General features: G+C 38.1%; 1 protein-coding gene and 1 long non-coding RNA gene across 4 annotated transcripts in view; both read left to right on the top strand.

The window, feature by feature from the left end:
- Window positions 1–18,048, top strand: part of CMC1 (C-X9-C motif containing 1) — a 48,057-nt gene that overhangs the window by 13,893 nt on the left and 16,116 nt on the right. The window lies entirely within an intron of this gene.
- LOC308063200 lies at window positions 9,088–17,483 on the top strand. Its single transcript, XR_013927878.1, has 2 exons — window positions 9,088–9,224; window positions 11,864–17,483. It is a non-coding gene; the product is annotated as an uncharacterized lncRNA (long non-coding RNA).

Below are 18,048 nucleotides of genomic sequence, written 5' to 3'. Positions count from 1 at the left end.
TTGTTCCCCATGTGGTGCTAGCTCTGTAACCTTACCCTAGGAAGCCTTTCTTATTCCAGTCAAAGCAGCTGCTCCATCAGTGGTTAAACTTGCACAGTTTTTCCATAACACTTTGTTTTTATTAAAGAAGCTGTTTTCAGTTGAGAATAGGTCTTCTCCAGTACAGCTCTCCTTTAGTGGCTCAGAAAAAAAAATATTCTTCGTGCGTTTTGTTATTGAAATGCAAATATCTTAAGCTGAGAGAAATTAGAAATGCCTGTACCTCCATCTAACTGTATAGCAAACCTCCCACACTCTTTAACTTGTCCCAACATTTGTTTCTTCAAATCTTCAGCAGTGTCTTCTAGGCATCTTCCAAGAGTATTTACTGACAAAGGAGTGGATTTTAGTTTATTGCCATATCTTTTATATGTATTATTTCAGTGATTTTTACCATGGCAGGAAGAACAATTGTTTCCTCAGTGGTATGTGGCTTTTTGTTTTTCGCTATTTACTTAAGAAATGTCAAGGGAGGTTTCTAGATGTTTATCACTAGGTTTGGAGTCAAGTCTAGGTGAAGTGAACCAGCGTATTTTCAAGCAGCTGCTTTTAGGATTTCTCCAAAAGACATAAAAGAGTAGTGTTACAAAGTAATTCTGAAACTGAGTAAGTAGGAAAAAAGGTGGGAATATTTGCCGAAGGGAAGTGGTATCACATGACAGGTAACTTCCAGTGCTGCCAGAAGGACTTAACCCAAGTTTTTTTCATTTCAATGTAGTTAAATCATTTTTACTTTGAACTCTATAACTTTTGTGGAAAAAAAATGAAGAGGAAAAGCAATTGTAGTAATGCGGGTCATTGAAAGAGGATGTCAGTTAAAACTTTTTTGAGAGTATGCTATTTATGTAATTTTGTTTGGGGGTAGACCAAAGAGGGTGTGTGTGTTTCTCCTCTGGACTTTCTCTGTGTAGGATGAGAACTTTGGTTTCAGCACCTTAATTTTTTGTGACAGCAACCAGTAGTGGAGATTCTTGAGCTGTGAGTTGTTGACCATTACCTTGCAGGTTCTCCATGTTTTTGCGTCCATAATTTTAAAGCAAAGTGCTGTCTTTTTTTTTTTTTTTTTTCTTCTGTCGTATGAGGCAGAACTAAAGGTTTTTCTTCTTTTTCCTGAATAGAGTACAGTTGTGTATTTTGAGTAAAATAAGGTTTATGGATGCATCTCTCTCCCCCTCATTTCTCTGTCATCTCTAAGCCTGCTTTGATTAAATTGTGTGAAAGTTAGGGGTAGAAACGAAGTATTTCTGATGCAATTTTAATGGTCAAATAGACAAGCAAAATCTGCACTGATACCCTTGTTTAAAATAAGATGGTAGCATAAGTTCAGCTATTTTGTTGCATACCTTTTAATCTGGATGGGGCAGGGAGGGACCAAACCATGGGAAATGAAGCTTAAGGAGTTTTGTGAACAGGAGAATTTATCGTCTCTTAAATCCATCCTGAAATTATTCCTGGAATAAATTTGTCATCTTAGTACACAGGGTTATGTGTTAATCACAGTAAAGAGGCTATGTTTTCTATGCTGTAAACAATTATAAGCTATGAACATAAACTGCGTAATTAGGTAATGAAAACTCCTGCAATTCAGTTTGTTGCTACATAGCGTACACATGTGTATGAAATCATGCTGTTTACACTAAGTGGCATAGCTACTTATTTAACTTGCTCTCTAGGATTTTTCTGCTTTACGTTAATTTTGTTTGAACAGCTCCTATTAATACACCTTTGTTTCATTTTGTCTTTAGGAAATTGTGGTAAATGCATTGGTAATACAGGAAATAAAGCTATTCTGCAAATGTGGGCCTTTACAATTTGCTTGGTCGTGCTAGGTTCATATGCGTCCCTATGGGGAGCCCCTATACATTCAATAGTGCTCTGCATGAACACAGGGGTCCATCTGTATACAGTCCGTTACCTTAGCCTGCAGCTATACCACCTAGAGTTGTGTGCTTATCAGAGCTAATAATGCAAGTAGTGACAGCCTGTCCAGCACGTATTCAAGAGCCATCCAGGGAAAAGAAACCCCAAGGGTTAAAACATAAATAAAACCCAAAAGTTTTGTTAACTCAAGAGATGATCCTGCTGCCCTAGCCCAGTTAAATGGGTGACCTATTGCTGTGCTTGGTTGTTAACATACCAGAGTAGCTTAGGGATGAAATAACCATGAAAATGTTTCCATCTGATAATTTTAAAGAAGAATTAAATATTGTGTCTGGTCATATTTCTTTTTACTTAGATTATTTAAATTTATTTTGAACTTCTTTTTTTCAGATTGTGCCAATATAGTTCTTGGGGTGTGCTGCACATTTTTCAGGAATTTAGTACATCTCGGGAGCAGAATAATTTCTATGTGTTTAAGATTTTCAAGCACTTTTTCAGTGAAAATGCATATATTAGTAATTTTGTTACGAGAGTAAACATGCTTTCTGTGAAATGCTAGTCCCTTTTTCATGACCATTATGTAAATACGCTTTATCGTGTTAATATCCATGCGCTATATGTATTTGAAATTGTGGGCTATTGTAGGAGTATCTAAAGTGTTGTAAAAAGCAAGTAAACAAAAAAAAACCCAACAGTGTTGTCATACAGGAACTTTCCCTGTATTTGTACAAACTGTAGCATGAATTTGTCTGAAATAATATTAAATCCATGTATTTCTGCATCCGTGTGTCCTTGGCATATAAAAATCTGTGCTTTCAAACAGGAGTAGCTAAAAGAAATGTTTATTTGCCATTGCCTCGTTTATTGCTTTTGTGAAATAATTTTTTAATCAATCTGTTTTCCTTTAAAGTTGTTATTTTTTGCTTTAATTTCTAGTTAGAAAATTTAAATTTGAGTACACTTCTTTAAAGCAAAATCATAGCAAATTACCTGAAGTTAGCATTTGTCATTATTCATTTAGCTTACCAAAACTTCTGTAGTTTCATCTAGCTGAACTGTGCTTTCCATGACTCCTTTCTGCTCTGAAGCTAGAGACACTCACTAGAAAAAAACTGCAAGAACTTTGATTGATCTTGATCATATCTACAGAAATATTTGTTCCATTTCTTAACAGCGCTTATTCTGCTCTTCAGAGTTACCAGTTTTGAAACTTGATGGATTTAGCTAGAGAGGAGCTGTTGAGGACAGAAATACACAAACTTTAAGGTTTGTACATTCGGTTCAGTTTGATTTTTGGGTTACTAGGCTTGTAAAAACAGAAACAGCTGAGTGACTTCAACAGGTTGCGTGTTTGGACTTTGAAAGATTTGTCTTGAGATCCCAAAAAGAAATACTGGATCACTGAGTCAGTCACGAGATCATAATTTTGTGTTATATTTGTTGGATATATTTTATGTATTTGTTTTATTATAAAGCAATTCTGCCCACCTTCCAAAACCTCAGTCTTTTTTTGCTGGGAGAAAAGCAATCTTGCTCCAGAGATGGGGGTTTTAATTCAAAACTTTTTTCTTCTAAATTTTGTTGTCTACTACTGATACGTGGTCTGGGTTTGGTCCTTTAAAAGTCACCAAGAGTGACTTGCAGGTGTCTTCTGTAGTTGTGACTCATTTGTAAGTCTCAAAGATTCAAGTAGGAAACCTACTACACACTTTCCAGGGTGAATACAGGGGTAGATAGTTCAAATCAGCCTGATCTTGCTGTTAGGAAGGTGGTGAAGTAAGGGAAACAATTTGGATGAGTGAAGACCTGATCCTGCCTGTGACTCTGTAAATAAGCATGTGGCCATTTCTTTTTTGAAGCTTGTTGTGGGAGATATTCTTTTCTGTCTTGGTTGTGAGTTTTGTGTGGTTTTTTTTAGTTTTTGGCGTTTTTTTTGTTTTTGTTCTCTTTCTTCTTTTTATGAGAGGGAGACAAAAGGGGGATGTTTCTGTTTGTGTAGAGTTGAGGACCTTCTCTGGAGAAAACTGTTAGGTTGGTTCTGTTGTCCGTAGGAACTGTGTAATTAAGGCAGCTGGGTTCACATTGCTGAAAAAGCTCTTGCTACTTCGCAAGGCTTTAAAAAATGGTTTGGAAAGTGTGGCTGGAAAAGGACATTTCCAAGCAGCCACCCTCCTCCCATTCTCCAGTTTCCCCATTAGCCATCTCCTCCTCAGGGCTAATGTTGATACTTAGTGAAAATGATGGGATGCAACACTACTGCAGGCTTCTCTACAGCTGAGCATGACCAGTGTCAACCAGAGTTTTGATAATGTGCAGTTACTCAACAGCCCTGTCACTGACATTATCTCTGTCCCCGTAGGGGCCACCTGCTCTAGACCATGACCCTTACACCTGACACATCAAGGCCCATAAACCCAAAGAAATTCCTGATTGAACTACATGTGATGCTGCACATTTAAATGCACATTTTTACATATTCCTTCTTCAAAAAGAAGTCTTGTTATATATATATTCTCAGAAATGCAGATAATGAAATATGCAAAATACATAGCAAATTGCAGCTTGATGTTCCTCAGGAGTATTGCTCACTTTCCTTTGTATTGCAGACCAAGTTCTGTTAATTGATGCAAGCCCTTGCTGACTGCTGGAGGAGGATTAATCTGTTGGTACCTACAGTCATGGTTCTGAGGTTTACACTAAAAAGATGCTAAAACTGATAGTAGTGGGAAGTTACATGATGGTCACATTTGAAAATTTTGATGAATCTTACTTTCTTGAAGCAAATTAAACCCCAAATCACCATCTGTAGCTGAACTTTGCTCATCTGCTTTGCCTCAATGTAAAATAATAGTCCTTACAATTTTTTTTTTATTATTCATGTATTTTAGGAGTATTTGGGAATACAGGAATCCTCTAATTGACCAAAGCAAAACTGTGAAATAGCTGATAAAAATCAGTAATTTACACGACAACTCCTGGTAACTTTTTTCTAGTTCACTTGCTGTGGCCAGAAATTGCTTACATGTGCTTGCATGCATATTGTTCAGAGTTTGATGGAAAGCCTGAGAGGTTACATGGGAGGAATAATAAAATAGAATGCTGCCTTATTGCCTTCAACTTCATTTTCGTGAAAGGAAGGTTGGTATAATCTGAGAACAGTTTCAATCCAGTGACAAAAATGCAGGTGGAGGAGTGGAGAAAAATGTTGTCCTCTGTCGCTGTATTTATTGTCTGACTATTAAAGTACATTATAGTCATATTGTGTGTGACCCTGTGACCCTATACAAAGCTATTGAGATTACTGTTGAATATGCTGTGCAGTTGTTAGTTACTTAAATTATTTTAGGTGTTTTGATAGTGTACAGCTATGTTTAGTATTGGTAGTAAATTACTATGTGTTTTTCCCTTGCTAGAGTTTCTCAAGGGTAAGTTGCTGAGTTTTTATATGATGTTCTTGTTTGCACACAATAGCTTTTATTTTGAAAAAAATTATTCAGCTTTATATATTTCCAGTGGACATTTACTCTCATCACATTCAACTATGTGAATTAATACAATCTCTAGAGGGATTATGGTATATTGAGCTTTGCCTCAACAAACTGGGCAGAGGAAACAGCTATATGTAAATTACAGTTTGAAGAGATGAAATGCTAGATCTCATGGCCTTTTTTTTCCTTTTTCTTTTTTTTTTTTTTTTTTAACAATACTTAGAGCATTAACTACCCTAAGCTATTTCAGGGGATTTTATAGAAAAGAAATATGAGAGCATATTGCGTGGCTTGGCGATGGAAATTTAAGCATTCTAGCTGGTGTTAGGACTTTGAAGAAAATGTTTGCGGAGGGAACTTGCCCTATTTGATTTTTTTTTCTTCCCCTCTCTATGTCATTTCAACCCAGCTGATGACAAGAAATGGGTCAGACTGCTAGCTTTACCACTGCAACTTAGTTGTGTGGGGTTTTTTTATTTATTAGGGAATGGAACAGCTTTTACAGGGACAAAGAGAAATGAAATCACTTTCAATGAAAGAAAGAGGCCTCATTATAGCCACCAACAGCAGTTATTGACAGCTACACTTCCTATTAACAAGGAGCATTTAAGAGTTTGGCTGTTGGATCTTTGGACTTGATCTAATTTGCTAGCATTAATTAGTTTCTTTTGAGCACAGACACTTGGTGCTCACAGCTATAGATTTGGAGGACTAATTAGGACAGAAAATTGAACAGAATGGGGTAAGGCATTAACCTTCAACCATTACCAGCTGGGGCTCTGATAAAGACCACAGAGTCCAAATGCTCCTATTCATGCAAAGAGTACTCTAATGAATATCAATTTCAGCTAGGTTGCCATATCCTACAAGCACTGTCTTAATTTTGATTATCTTACCTGGTAGAGATTTTTGTGTATACATATTAAAGTGATATTGGTAGTTCAGAGCTTGTAGATGACAACCTCAAGAGGTTACCTGTGTGTTGTCTAGTCTTTCAGTTTGGTTTTCTCAACTTAGAGGTTTTATTGGTTTCCAGTTAAGATCCTGAATTTCAAATTGTTTACCCTGTCCAGTATCAATGTATTAACATAGCGTAGGTTAATTACATGATGTTAACAAATGCTGGTTTAAGTAGAAAATGTCTGCATGGTTTTGGGTTACTGTAGTACATGGTAGTAATATCCATGACAGGAGCACTGACCAAGCTAGCTGCTGGGGATGGAACAATGGGATTGCTTCTTTCCCAGCTTTTATGGTGAGAGACAGGTATTACATTGTGGTGTTAACTTGGTGATCCAGTTTCAGGGGGAAAACTGTTCTTTCAGACTGTGTCTGCAGAATGGAAATACTTTAATTGTATATAAAGAAAGGAGAAAAACAATTGCTTTTGTCCTTTTGTATCTTCTCTTGGATCGTTTGAAGTGCGGGACTTGAAATAAAGATCCAAGATCATCAGTTGTTTAGTCATATCACTGCTCCCTGACAAACTTCCCATCAAATCTGGATCATTGCTTCTCTCTTCATGTGACTTCTGTACCTGGAAATTCCTTGACCAGTGATGAGAAAAGTGTGAAAAGTCTCCTTGACATCCTTTCTTCAAGCTTGTTGCTTTCAGCAAGGATATGTTAACATAGATCCTGTGACTTGGGAAGAATTGAATCTGATTGGGTTATATCTGGTGTTTAGCTCTTTGAGGCTAAGGTTGCCTTTTATGTGCTCTTAATTATTTCCAGTTCTCCACTGGTAAACTCTGTACTGTTGGGTTGAGTAGCTGGTTCCATGTGTTACAGTCCTGGTAGGGTTGGTTTGATGAAAGCTGTGAAAATAGAGAAATTCAGGCTTGCCTGTAGCTACTGAACTTGGGGTATTTTGTGGTATTTAGACCAGTTTTTAGAGAACCACTTTTTCTGATTGTGAGGTGAGTATCCATAGGGAAGCAGGCAGTGGGCAGGGGACACCTGGTCAAGTTGTTCTCCCAACAAAAAGAGGAGGCTAGGGTAGTTACTGTTGGGGCCTATTACTAATACCAGGTTTGTATCTTTTCCTAGTTGTTACATACAATATTTGCTGATTCTCATAGTTTTCGTTCCCAGTTGACAGGTTTTGTTTCTTCTGTGTCATTCATACTACTAGCAAGTGAGGGCATACTTGGGATTCCATAGGGGTTTTTTTGTATACATTCATTGATGATGGTGGTAACCTACAGATGGCCATGTGTTGTTACAGTATTACTGTGGTATAGTTGCACATAGCAATGCATTATTAATGGCAGCACGTGTGACTTATGGTAACTGTTAGTTTAACTGCATATCCTTAATGATGTATTAGGTATATAAGTTGCTTTGCAGTTCTGGATTATAAACCCCTCTTAGATACTACATTCAACAGTAACACAGTTAGCACTTTGTGTAAATAATTCTAATACTTCTAGGAGGTCATGCTGTATTCCCGTTGCATGTGTATGAATATTTATATTGTGTATGAATTATGAATATTACCCTGGGGTTACTTTCACACAGAAAATAGGTTATTTTTCAACTGTTGAAGTCAGAATGTTTTGTGGAGATACCATTTGGATCAGCAGTGGAAAACTTAACTTGGTCAAAAAGTAGCTATTGTGTATTCAGAAATACAATAAATAGTGAGCTTTCAGATAGCCTACAAGCAGTGTATTGACCTTGTAAAGAATGTATGATATTGATGGTAAGGTAGTAGGGGAAAACTTCTGTCCATCATTCTTTAGAAAGCACATGAAGTGGGCAAGTGTATTTGCCAAAGAAAATTGCTCATATGAATCACAAAAATTGAAATTAATTTCATTAATTCCAGTTGAGCAAAATGGGAGTCAGAATAGTAGTTGCAGTTTGATCTAATATATTTTGATTTTACGACGCAGTGCATTATGAGAGTTGTAGTTTTGATCTCCTTTATTTCCTGTGTATATATCTTTGTGTAGAATATTATGAGTCAGCAGAGCCAGTCAAAAAAAAAAAAGGGCAGGAATTACAGGCTTTATCAGGCAGTAGGGGAATGCGAGTTAAAGCTGAAATACATTTTGGCAAATAAACACACTTTCAACAAGATGTGGTGGTTTAAATATTCTTCGTGCTTTTTGGTGTTCTGGAAACATCAGTGTGTTTAGTGAAATCTCAAATTTTCATCCTGTTTTGGGATGAAATAATTTTAAACTTCTCTTTCCATGTGGAACAGTAGTTCTAAAGGTTGCTTAGGCTAAATAGAGTGAGTGGTCCCTCCAGCACTTATTCGTTATAGAAATTGGTGGATCCTGTGGTAGCAACATGGACTGATGAGAACGTAAAAAAAAAAAAAAAAGTTGAAACAGTTTTGTCTGTTGCTGAGTAAAACCACATTCTTGTGCATTATTGTTCAGGTCCTTTTAGTAACTGCCACAGAAAATCATCCCCCTCTTTCCCACCCCCTAATTTAGTTTTGTTACTATGTTGTTTTCCAATAGTTGTCTCTGTGGTGCTGCATAGAGTAGAGAGATTGGTGCTCTGAAGAATGTTTCACTTAAAGGTTTGATGCCTAAGGAATGAGTAAAGGCTACAGTAGTGAAAGGCCATAAAACAAGTGTGCTCTGTTGTCATCCCTCTGAATTTTATTTTTCACATTCTTGCAGAAAAGAGCGCCTGGAATGCGTGCTGCCTAAGATCAGGATAGATACCTTTACGTGAAGTGTAGGCATGTGACAGAAGGCGAGAATTATTTTGGATAAGTAATCAAGAGCTGCAGAGCTGGTCAGAAGATGTGAAGGGAGATGGACAAGGAATGCTAGAGCTGTACAGAGCTTTGGAGGTATGGATGAGGCTTTACATTTATGATCAGGAAACAAGAAAAACAATTTAGCTGCTGTATTCCAGATTTGAGGGGGATACTAGTAAAGGATTTGAAAGGAATCCTGTAAGGGATGGAAGGTAATAATTCTGATGGGATAATGAGTAGGAAAGGACCTACACTAGGAATTTCGAAGAAGATAGTGTAAAAGAGCAATGCATGAAAATTTCCCTTGGATGAACAGATTCTTATCTTGATAGCCACTGTATTGGGAAGGAGTTGAAATAGTAGGGAATTTTGGACTTCAATTATGGTATTAAGGGATCTGCCTTCTTACCTTTTTCCTAAAATGAGTTTAAAGAAAGTTTTCTTTAAGTCTGAAATGCCCTTTTTTTCACTTCTAATAGTCAAATTCAGGATTTCCTTGTATGAATTTTGTCACATATATTGTCTTGCACTTTATAGCCTTCTTTCTTCCTGTATGTGATGCAGAATTTCTCCAGAAAGTATCTAGTCTTCTTTCTCCCCCTTTTCAATATAAACTAAATATGCCCTCCAAGCCCTCCAGATCAAGAACATATTTTGAGGATATTTAAATAGTCCTTTTTGAAACACTAAATCATAGGTCTGCTTATGTGTGTAAATTAATCATTACACTTGCACACCAGCCTTGGTACAGGTCTTGCTTTGTTTCTTGGTGACAGAAACATCCTGTATACTTTCCTGTAACGGGATGCTCATGAAGTTGGTGAAAAAGCACTGCAAAGATGTGGCTTGAGGTGTGATCTCACATCTGTGGGTGTAGACTGTCAGACCTTTTAAAAATCACTTTATGAATTCACAGCTTATGTTGGCAAAAAGAACTTCCGAATGCTATTGTTTACTGTATAGGAAATGTTTAGCGTGGAAGCACATAGGAGAGGGTTGAAAGCAGGACTTCTTGATGTGATCTAGGTTGGTCTAACTGTGCTTTAATAGCATTAGCTTCAGTTGTATAAAGAGACTATCCAACCCGAGTGCTCTAGACAATTCCCTCCTCATTGGAGGGCACGTTTATGAAGTGTAAGAGGCATGCAGGGCTGGAAAGGACTTTTCTTAGGCCATCATTTTCTCTCGTGGCCATATCTAGTGTGCCTGTGTTTGTCCTGTAACCTGATCGATGTTGCGGGTTCTATAGAAAGGCTGTTCCAATGCCTAGGTATTTTTTACTGTTCAAAGAATGATTTTTTTTTTCTAAGTTTTGGGGCTTTATTAAATGCCTACACTAACTTTTCTTTTTATATTAAGCCATTTATGTTCTCAGATTCCTGGTAATGGTCTGTATAAAATCAGCACTTTTAATGGAAGAAATAGGACAAACTTTTACAAAGAAAAGGGAAAATAAAAGGCTTGTTCAGTAACCACCCTGGAAAACTGTTTCTTCTGCTGAGTTCCTGAGATGGCTTAGGGAAGGTATTGGACCCCGAGATTCCAGGGTTGTTTTCAGGACCGTGGAGAATTTAAAACAAAAATGCCCAAAATCATAATGTCATGAAGTAAACCAGGGAAAACTAGTGCTTTCAGGTTGAAGAAAATGGTATCTAGTAAAGAAGAGTGACCGTGGTCTGCAACTTCAAATGCTGCACTTTATTGCCCATTACTTTTTTTTTCTGCCTTTGTGGTGGTAATTTTCTACAGTGAATCTGACAGCCCAGTCAAAATAATTCATAAGGCCAGTGATGAAAAGTACTATTTATTTTTTTGGTGTAAATCCAGGTTTGTCATCCCTCATCTGTCCTGATTACTCCTCTTGTTTGTTTTGTGTTTTCTGAGTGTTTTTTTAATGCTCCTTCTTAATGTATATAAACTTTCCAACTTACAGTGTGCCTTATGTTTAAGAAACATAACAAACGTACAGTCTAAGCATTGCTGAAGAAATTGAGCTCCTAACTATAGAAAACCCATGTGTTACGGGTTTTGCATAAGCATTAATTTGTCTGTGATACCATCCTGTGTATGGCTGTAGAATAGTAACCTGGGGAAGATGGTACCTGTCTTGTGTGCCATCCCATTTCCTACCCCAACAGTGCAGCTTGCAGAAAGTTTGGGTGTGCAGGAAATGTCCCTTCTGTTTCCAGGTTGCAGATCAGAGGGAGATATTTGATAGCAAAAGTCAACACAGTTGAAGAAGCATGGCATGCTGAGTGAGACCCAGTGCAGCAGGGCAAGCACGTGGACTGTCAGGGATTCAGATGGGCGTATTCCTTCTGCCTGTCAGGAAGTTCAGAATTCTGCCAGGCCATAGTGTTTACATTTTTACATTATTTTAAGGCACTGTTTTGCATTAGTACCTTAATGTAGGCTTCAACATCTGTCTAGTTAAAGAACAGAAACTTACCATTGCTTTCCATATAGTATGGAAAAGAAGAATATAAAAGAATGTATACTGTTTGGGCTTATATAACCAAATATTTAATTACTAATTAATTAGTAAGTAGCTAACTAATCTTTAACAGGGTACTAACAGTGCTCAGAGTTCCTGTGGTGTCTTCACCACAGGAATATCCACTTTTATATCCAGTGTCCTATGTTTAAAATATTTTGTGTTATGTACATCTAATGATGCTTCATTACTACTGAGTAATAGTACTAATTGTTCTTCAGCTTTCTCTTTCTAACAGAGGTGTCCTCATCTTATACTTTGGAAAACTATTCATGATTCAACTACTTGGAAAATAAAAAGCATATACATGTATATATGATGGAATTTTTTTAACTTTGTACATTTAAAACATCTTGAAAAAATTTTAAGTCCTTTGTGGGGAGTGAGAATGGTGTGGAAAGGAATCCTCTTGCTTCAGCAAGGCTGTTGTGTAAGTTCATTTTAATATGCTTCATCTGTTGAGTAACTATGAAATTTCAGCTGTGTTAAAACAGAATATTGCTCAGGGAATCTGTCTTCCTCACTCTGCCATCAGATTTGTGTAAATACTAGTTACTGACTGTGCATAAACTTTTGAGAAACATTCGTTGTTGGGCAGAGAATACTTAGTAAAACACCACGCCAAAAAATAATTTTTGCACTTCTGTAGAGGGAAGGTATTTGACAGAGTTGGCAACTCTTGCTTTAGCTGCATTCTCCCAACAGGCTAGTAATTCAGATGAATATTTCTGGTCTCAGGTTTTTCTCTTCTGCTTTTGCCATTTAAATAGTAGTTCAGGAAAATATGGCATGTGATTAATTTTTTTCCCTAAGTAAAATATGCTAATTCAGTTATCTTCTAGATAACTGCTTACATATTCAAATATGCATTTATGTACCTGAATTTAATTAGTGTCTCATTACTGCTATTGTTAATGAAAGGTAAGATTCCGTGTTGGAGTTTTAAATGCAAAAATATGTTACAGTCTCTGTGGAAGACTGCTGGGTTGCTGTGACTGCAGAATGAAGTTCTCTTCTAAACGATGACGAGCTGAACTTAGGAAATCAGTGCAACATTTCACTGGCAATTCTATTAGTGCAGCTGAATTCTGATCTTATGGTCTTACCCAGGGCTCATAGTTCACAGAAGTATTTTCACTCTGAGGCATAAGCAGTGGTCTCGGTGCAGTGCTTGTTGTTCCAGACCTGGCATTAATATCACCGTTGCCCTAGTGTTTGAGTTGCTTGACTTGCCTGAAAGGTAATTCAGCCACTCTAATAAGGAGGAGAAAAAAGTCACCTCCTTAAGTGTGTTAAAAGTACTTATGGTAATAGAAACTCTAAATTACCTTTATTTCAGGTCCGCCTAGGTATATTTCACATGAAGGGTAAATTGCAGCAGTGAGTACAATTGCTTTATGTGAAGCAGGTGGAATTCCCTTGTTTCTAATGTAATACAGTCGATGTTAAAGCTTGATTACAAAGTTGATATGCTAAAGTTTAGGTTCTACCGTGTGCTATGGGCACCCATATAAAGAGATACGGTAGCAACGAGTGTTTTGTGGTCCAAACCCTAACTGACTGCACAATAACTTTTTACTTTGGCAGGTTTTGTATTAACAGTTCTCCAGTGCTCAAGCCTTCTAAGCCTTGGCTGAACTTGTGGCAAAAGTCAGAATGATCACTTAAAGCTTGTTATATTTCAGGCAAGCAGAGGGGATGAATCTGAATAAGAAACAGTGTCTAGCCCTCCTCTTCTCCCTTATGCAGTCTTTCAGAGCTCCAGTGGGGCAGCAGCGACTTCATAGTGTTCTGCAGTATTCAGAGAGGAGATGCTTGTGAGTGGAGCACTAAGCTTGGAGACTTATGTTGGCTCCTTGAACTCCTCCTTTATGATTTCTTGTTAAGTCATGTAGGATGGGAGACATTTATCCCTGTTCTAGTCATGTGAAAGTTATGTCTAGTCTAAACCAGTCTAAACTGTTAAAATCTCTTGAGTGGGACCTGACAGCATTCTGGAAGTAACTTGTGCTTGCTGGCTCACTCTGTCTCTCTGTTTTGTGTCAAGGCAACAAGAAGGGTCAGCAGGGTACTTCCAGAATCAGCTTTAGGTGAGACATGTAAATTTTAGGTGTCTAAAATTACGTAAAGTGAATTCCACTGGTAGTCATTTTTAGTCTCTGTTCACACATGTAAATGAGGATAAGACCATACATGAAGGAGAACTATCATGGTCAGTGCATATGTGGCACTGCATTGGTATGCATAAAGCAATTGGTATGCATAAAAATACGAATTTCTGTTAGGGTATTTGATCTCCTGCAAAAGCCATGTAGAAACCGTTGGGCTTCGTGGGCATTTGCTAAAGGATTCCTTTAAGCTGTTTTTTTCATCCCTATCTCAGGTTGCTTCCACAATGCTTGTGAGTCCCATTGATTTATTAGTGTGTCCTCTAACATTAAACATCAGCGTGTCTGCAGGTTCTGTGCAGATGTGGACTGGCAGGATAGTAAGTGCCTTTCAGCTCCCGCCAAGATACGGTGGGAAGTAGGGGAAGGGCAGTTGATGCCTGCTACTTCGTTATAAACAAGGCCCAGCTAAACACTGGAGTTAGCAGTTTTAAAATTTGGGAAGAACACTTGGAACTGAATGAAGGTTTTTTACTTTTATGGCCCCAGTTACTTCCCTTTTTTTCTTTCATCACTAGCAGCAGACCCAGACTCTAGCTGAAGACTGAAGAATAAATGAAACTGTTTTCCATAACTAATTTGACATTTGATTTCCTGTTCATCTTTTTTTTTTGTCCCCAAATATTTATGATATATAAGGTTGAAATCATAGTACATAGGGGAAAAAAAGGCAAATAATCCCAACAGTATAAACTTAAATTCATAAATCTGAGACTTGCAACCAGCCTGCTGGACAGGAAAACAGATGCCATGCAATAAATTAATACTAAGCTGAATAATAAACAAGATGTATTGTTAAAGGTCTTTAATGCAAAGAAAGTAATTCCAGACTTTCATATGCTTGTTTTCTGTCTTTAAATGAAGCCCTTGCATGTGTTTTCTTTATTGTTCTCTTTTGCACACATTTGAGCTTTGTTGGGTTGAGAACTCAGTCTCTGGTTGTGCCCTGGTGATTAACTTACACTAAATAGGCAGCAGTAATGTGATTTGAGAATGAAAAGGATTCATTTCTTTTAAATGAGGGGAAAAACCCCAAGGTTGAAGGAAATAGTTTACATAATCTGTAAACTAGTTAAGGAGCTGAATATTTATGCAGGTTGAAATTGAAGCTTAGTTGCCCTCTAGGGGTTTTACATTAATACAGCATATGCTAGCTTTTGGGCGGGTGTTTTTTTTCCTTTCAGAATAAAGGTGAGAGAAATCTTTGGAAAAACTTACATACTGACAAATCTGTGGTGGTGGAGGCATGTGTACATCTGCATTCAGTGAGTACAGCTCATTTAGTTCAGAACCCAGAAAATGGAAGAAAGATTTTTAGCCACGTTATGTTCTTCTAATTTCAGAGTACCAGTGGAGAAGGTACTCGGTAATCCAGTCATAGTACTGAGAGGTCCCAACCAGTAAAGATCCTTACATAGAAGTCAGGATATACCCCAAGGAGCTTTCAGCTCTAAGTAGACATGGAAGACAAAAGGTTACGTGGGGATGAATGGTGCTGCTGAGAAGGCCATGGTAATGGCAGCGTTAAGACCCTCTAACGGTTTCTGCTTGTGTCCTAGCCACCGAGTGCTGCTTTGAGTTCTTAGTGTCCTCGGCTGCCACCAGTTCTTCTGTCACATCTTGCCTTACAGCAGCTTGAGCCTGTGTGACTGAACTTGTTAGAAACGAACTTTGTTGACTTGTTTAGAAAGCTGAGTAGTTCTTGTTTGGGTAGCATATGATATTTCATAGGAAGTATCCTCATGCCATGGGAAGAAGTGTGACTAAAATGGCTTCTAAATTAAAGCTACATATGTATTTGTCCTCCTCTATATTTTTAATGTCTCCTTTGCCAATAGTTTTATAGCAGATGCGTTGGTCTATGGTGCTATGCAGATTTTTATGCCATTTGCTTATTAAACTTTGCACTGAAGAATACTTCCTCTTTTTTGAGGGACTTCCATAGCTGACAAACAGTGGCTGGTGCTTTTTTTTGTGGATTTATCAAAGGCTTATTTGTAAATCCTCTGTCTACAAATACTTCATTTTACTGTCTTCAACATTATAATTTTTGCTATGGAGAAATGACCTCATCTCTTAATTTCTCTGTAGAATCAGGTCTGTTATTACAGTGCCTTATACATGTGTAATGCTATGGCACCAGGTGTACTGTTAGGTTCCGATGGCCAATAACATCACAGAAACATCTGCTTGGTTGTATCTGCTGTATTCTTAGGCATGACATCACGGCTTCAGCCTGGTGCTTTCTTGTCAAAACCAGTGACTTTTTCAGTAGAGCTTTATGTCATCAGTTCTGCCTTCTCTGATGCTTGATGTCCATGCCCGATCTGCCTGGGCAAATAAATGATTCTTGGAAGCTGTGCACTGGACCAAAAGACATGGTAGGTTAGAGGGAATGGTGGGTTGGTTGTTTTTAGGATTTTTTTTCCTCCCTTCTATGATCAGTTTCCTTCCGTGAGTAGAAGCACATGAGCTGATCGCTACCTTTAATGCAAGCTTTTGGTTCAGAACATAACTTGTAGGGTTGTAAAAAGTTGCCAGTCTTGCCTGGTTCTCAATAGCCTTGGCCTCATCTGTTCAGTTTAACGTCTCTGAAAAGTTTGAAGAAAATGTGTATTACCAGTTCAGGGAGGGTGTGTGGCGTGGGGCAATTCCTGGTCAAGGGGAGCATCATAACCATCCTATTCCTGCAGGGCAGTGTGCAGTGCTCACAGCTCATGGAGTTTTCCAGAAACTGAACAAAATACTGAGTTTTACTGTTTTGTCATTCTTTTGTGTAACCACTTCAAAGATACGGGAGGAGTATGGTGGCTGGATTATTTGCTATATCTGGTGTTCAGTCCTTTTTAGGTACCTGGTTATCACAGTCATTTATTTAAAACCATTTACAGAAGATGGAAGATAAGCCTTATATGGTTACTACGAAATGGCCAGATCTTGCTAAGCTTTAGTAGTGTGCTTTCTTGTCACATTGTTAAAATTCATCTATTCAGAATCATTAAATGAATAGGGAAGTCTGAAATTCTGACTGCCTACATAGTCAATGACGTACTTTCTTTTGAAAAAGTGATTATACATACTTTGTCACACTCTGGCCACCATTGCAAAGGGTCAAGTTACTCTTCAGTATACTGTTCAGGATATAGATGCAGCACAGTTTTTCTTTTTTTTTGCTGGAAAATAACACTTCTGGTTCTGTCATCCTTAGAAATGCTTGAGTAGTACCTCATTTGGGAGGAATTCTTCCTATGCCTCTACACTGGTATATGCTAAAGGCTAGTAATTTTTTAAAAAAGAGAGACTAAATATACACTGCAAACTAAGGTAAGTACATGGTAGTCTGTTTTGGAGATGCTGGAGTGATTGATGATCAGGGATTAATTTTGATCTATAAGGGAGAGTCACTTCCTCTTTTAAAAAGAGCACAAGTGTATTAATCTTTAATATTGTATCCTTGTTGGCGTGCCCAGGAGGCCTGAAGTTTTGACCCTATGCTGTATGCCCCATCCCGCTCCCACTCTCTTCAGCTTTGAAATCCGTTTTGCTTAGAAGATCCTTTGTTTAATTCAGAGGAGGGAGAACTAATAATAATAAAAAAGCAAACACACACACACAAACACAAAAGTTTGGTATTGGGACTTTGAGTTAAAATCATACGTTTAGAAATACGCTAAATTGAACTGAGGAGGGGGGGAAATATCCCTGAAAGAGCATGCTGTAAATTAGAGCTGGTGTTACGGCGGCGGAGCTGTGTAATCGCCTCTTCAGGAGTTACATAAATGACCTACTCTACCTCCACCGTGCGGTAGAAGGACACCACTGCTCTTTCTGCCTCTGGGTGAATCTGGCTTCTGTAAATAGGGCTTTGGTTTGTTGGGTTTTTTTGGTTTTTTGGGTTTTTTTTTTAACTTGGAGTTCAGCTAAGGAGTCAGTCACTATGGGACAGAGGGAGGGGGATGTTGTTTCTTTTAATCATCTGTTATGCTAACTTCTCAGCTGTCCCTGAGTGGCTCAGCAGCTCCCGGAGGAGGTGGGAGGATAAGCAGCAGCGAGGCTACTCTGCGCAGCTCAAGTTGGATGCGCTTGTTTATAGAAAAGCAGGCGGTGACAGACAGTAGCCATGGGGGAACTTGCATTTGTTCCAGTTCTGCCTCTTCCAGTGCCTGGTATGGTAACGCTTGATGTCAGGGATACTTACTGCAGGGTAAGAGGAGAATTAGATCAAGTCAGTCTTAAAGGAAGCAGTTGTTTAAAA

Source organism: Falco punctatus (assembly GCF_963210335.1).
Source record: "Falco punctatus genome assembly, chromosome: 4".
NCBI classification, from domain to species: Eukaryota; Metazoa; Chordata; class Aves; order Falconiformes; family Falconidae; genus Falco; species Falco punctatus.
The sequence above is the reverse complement of the archived record's forward strand: the minus strand, read 5'-3'. Positions and strand labels throughout refer to the sequence as shown.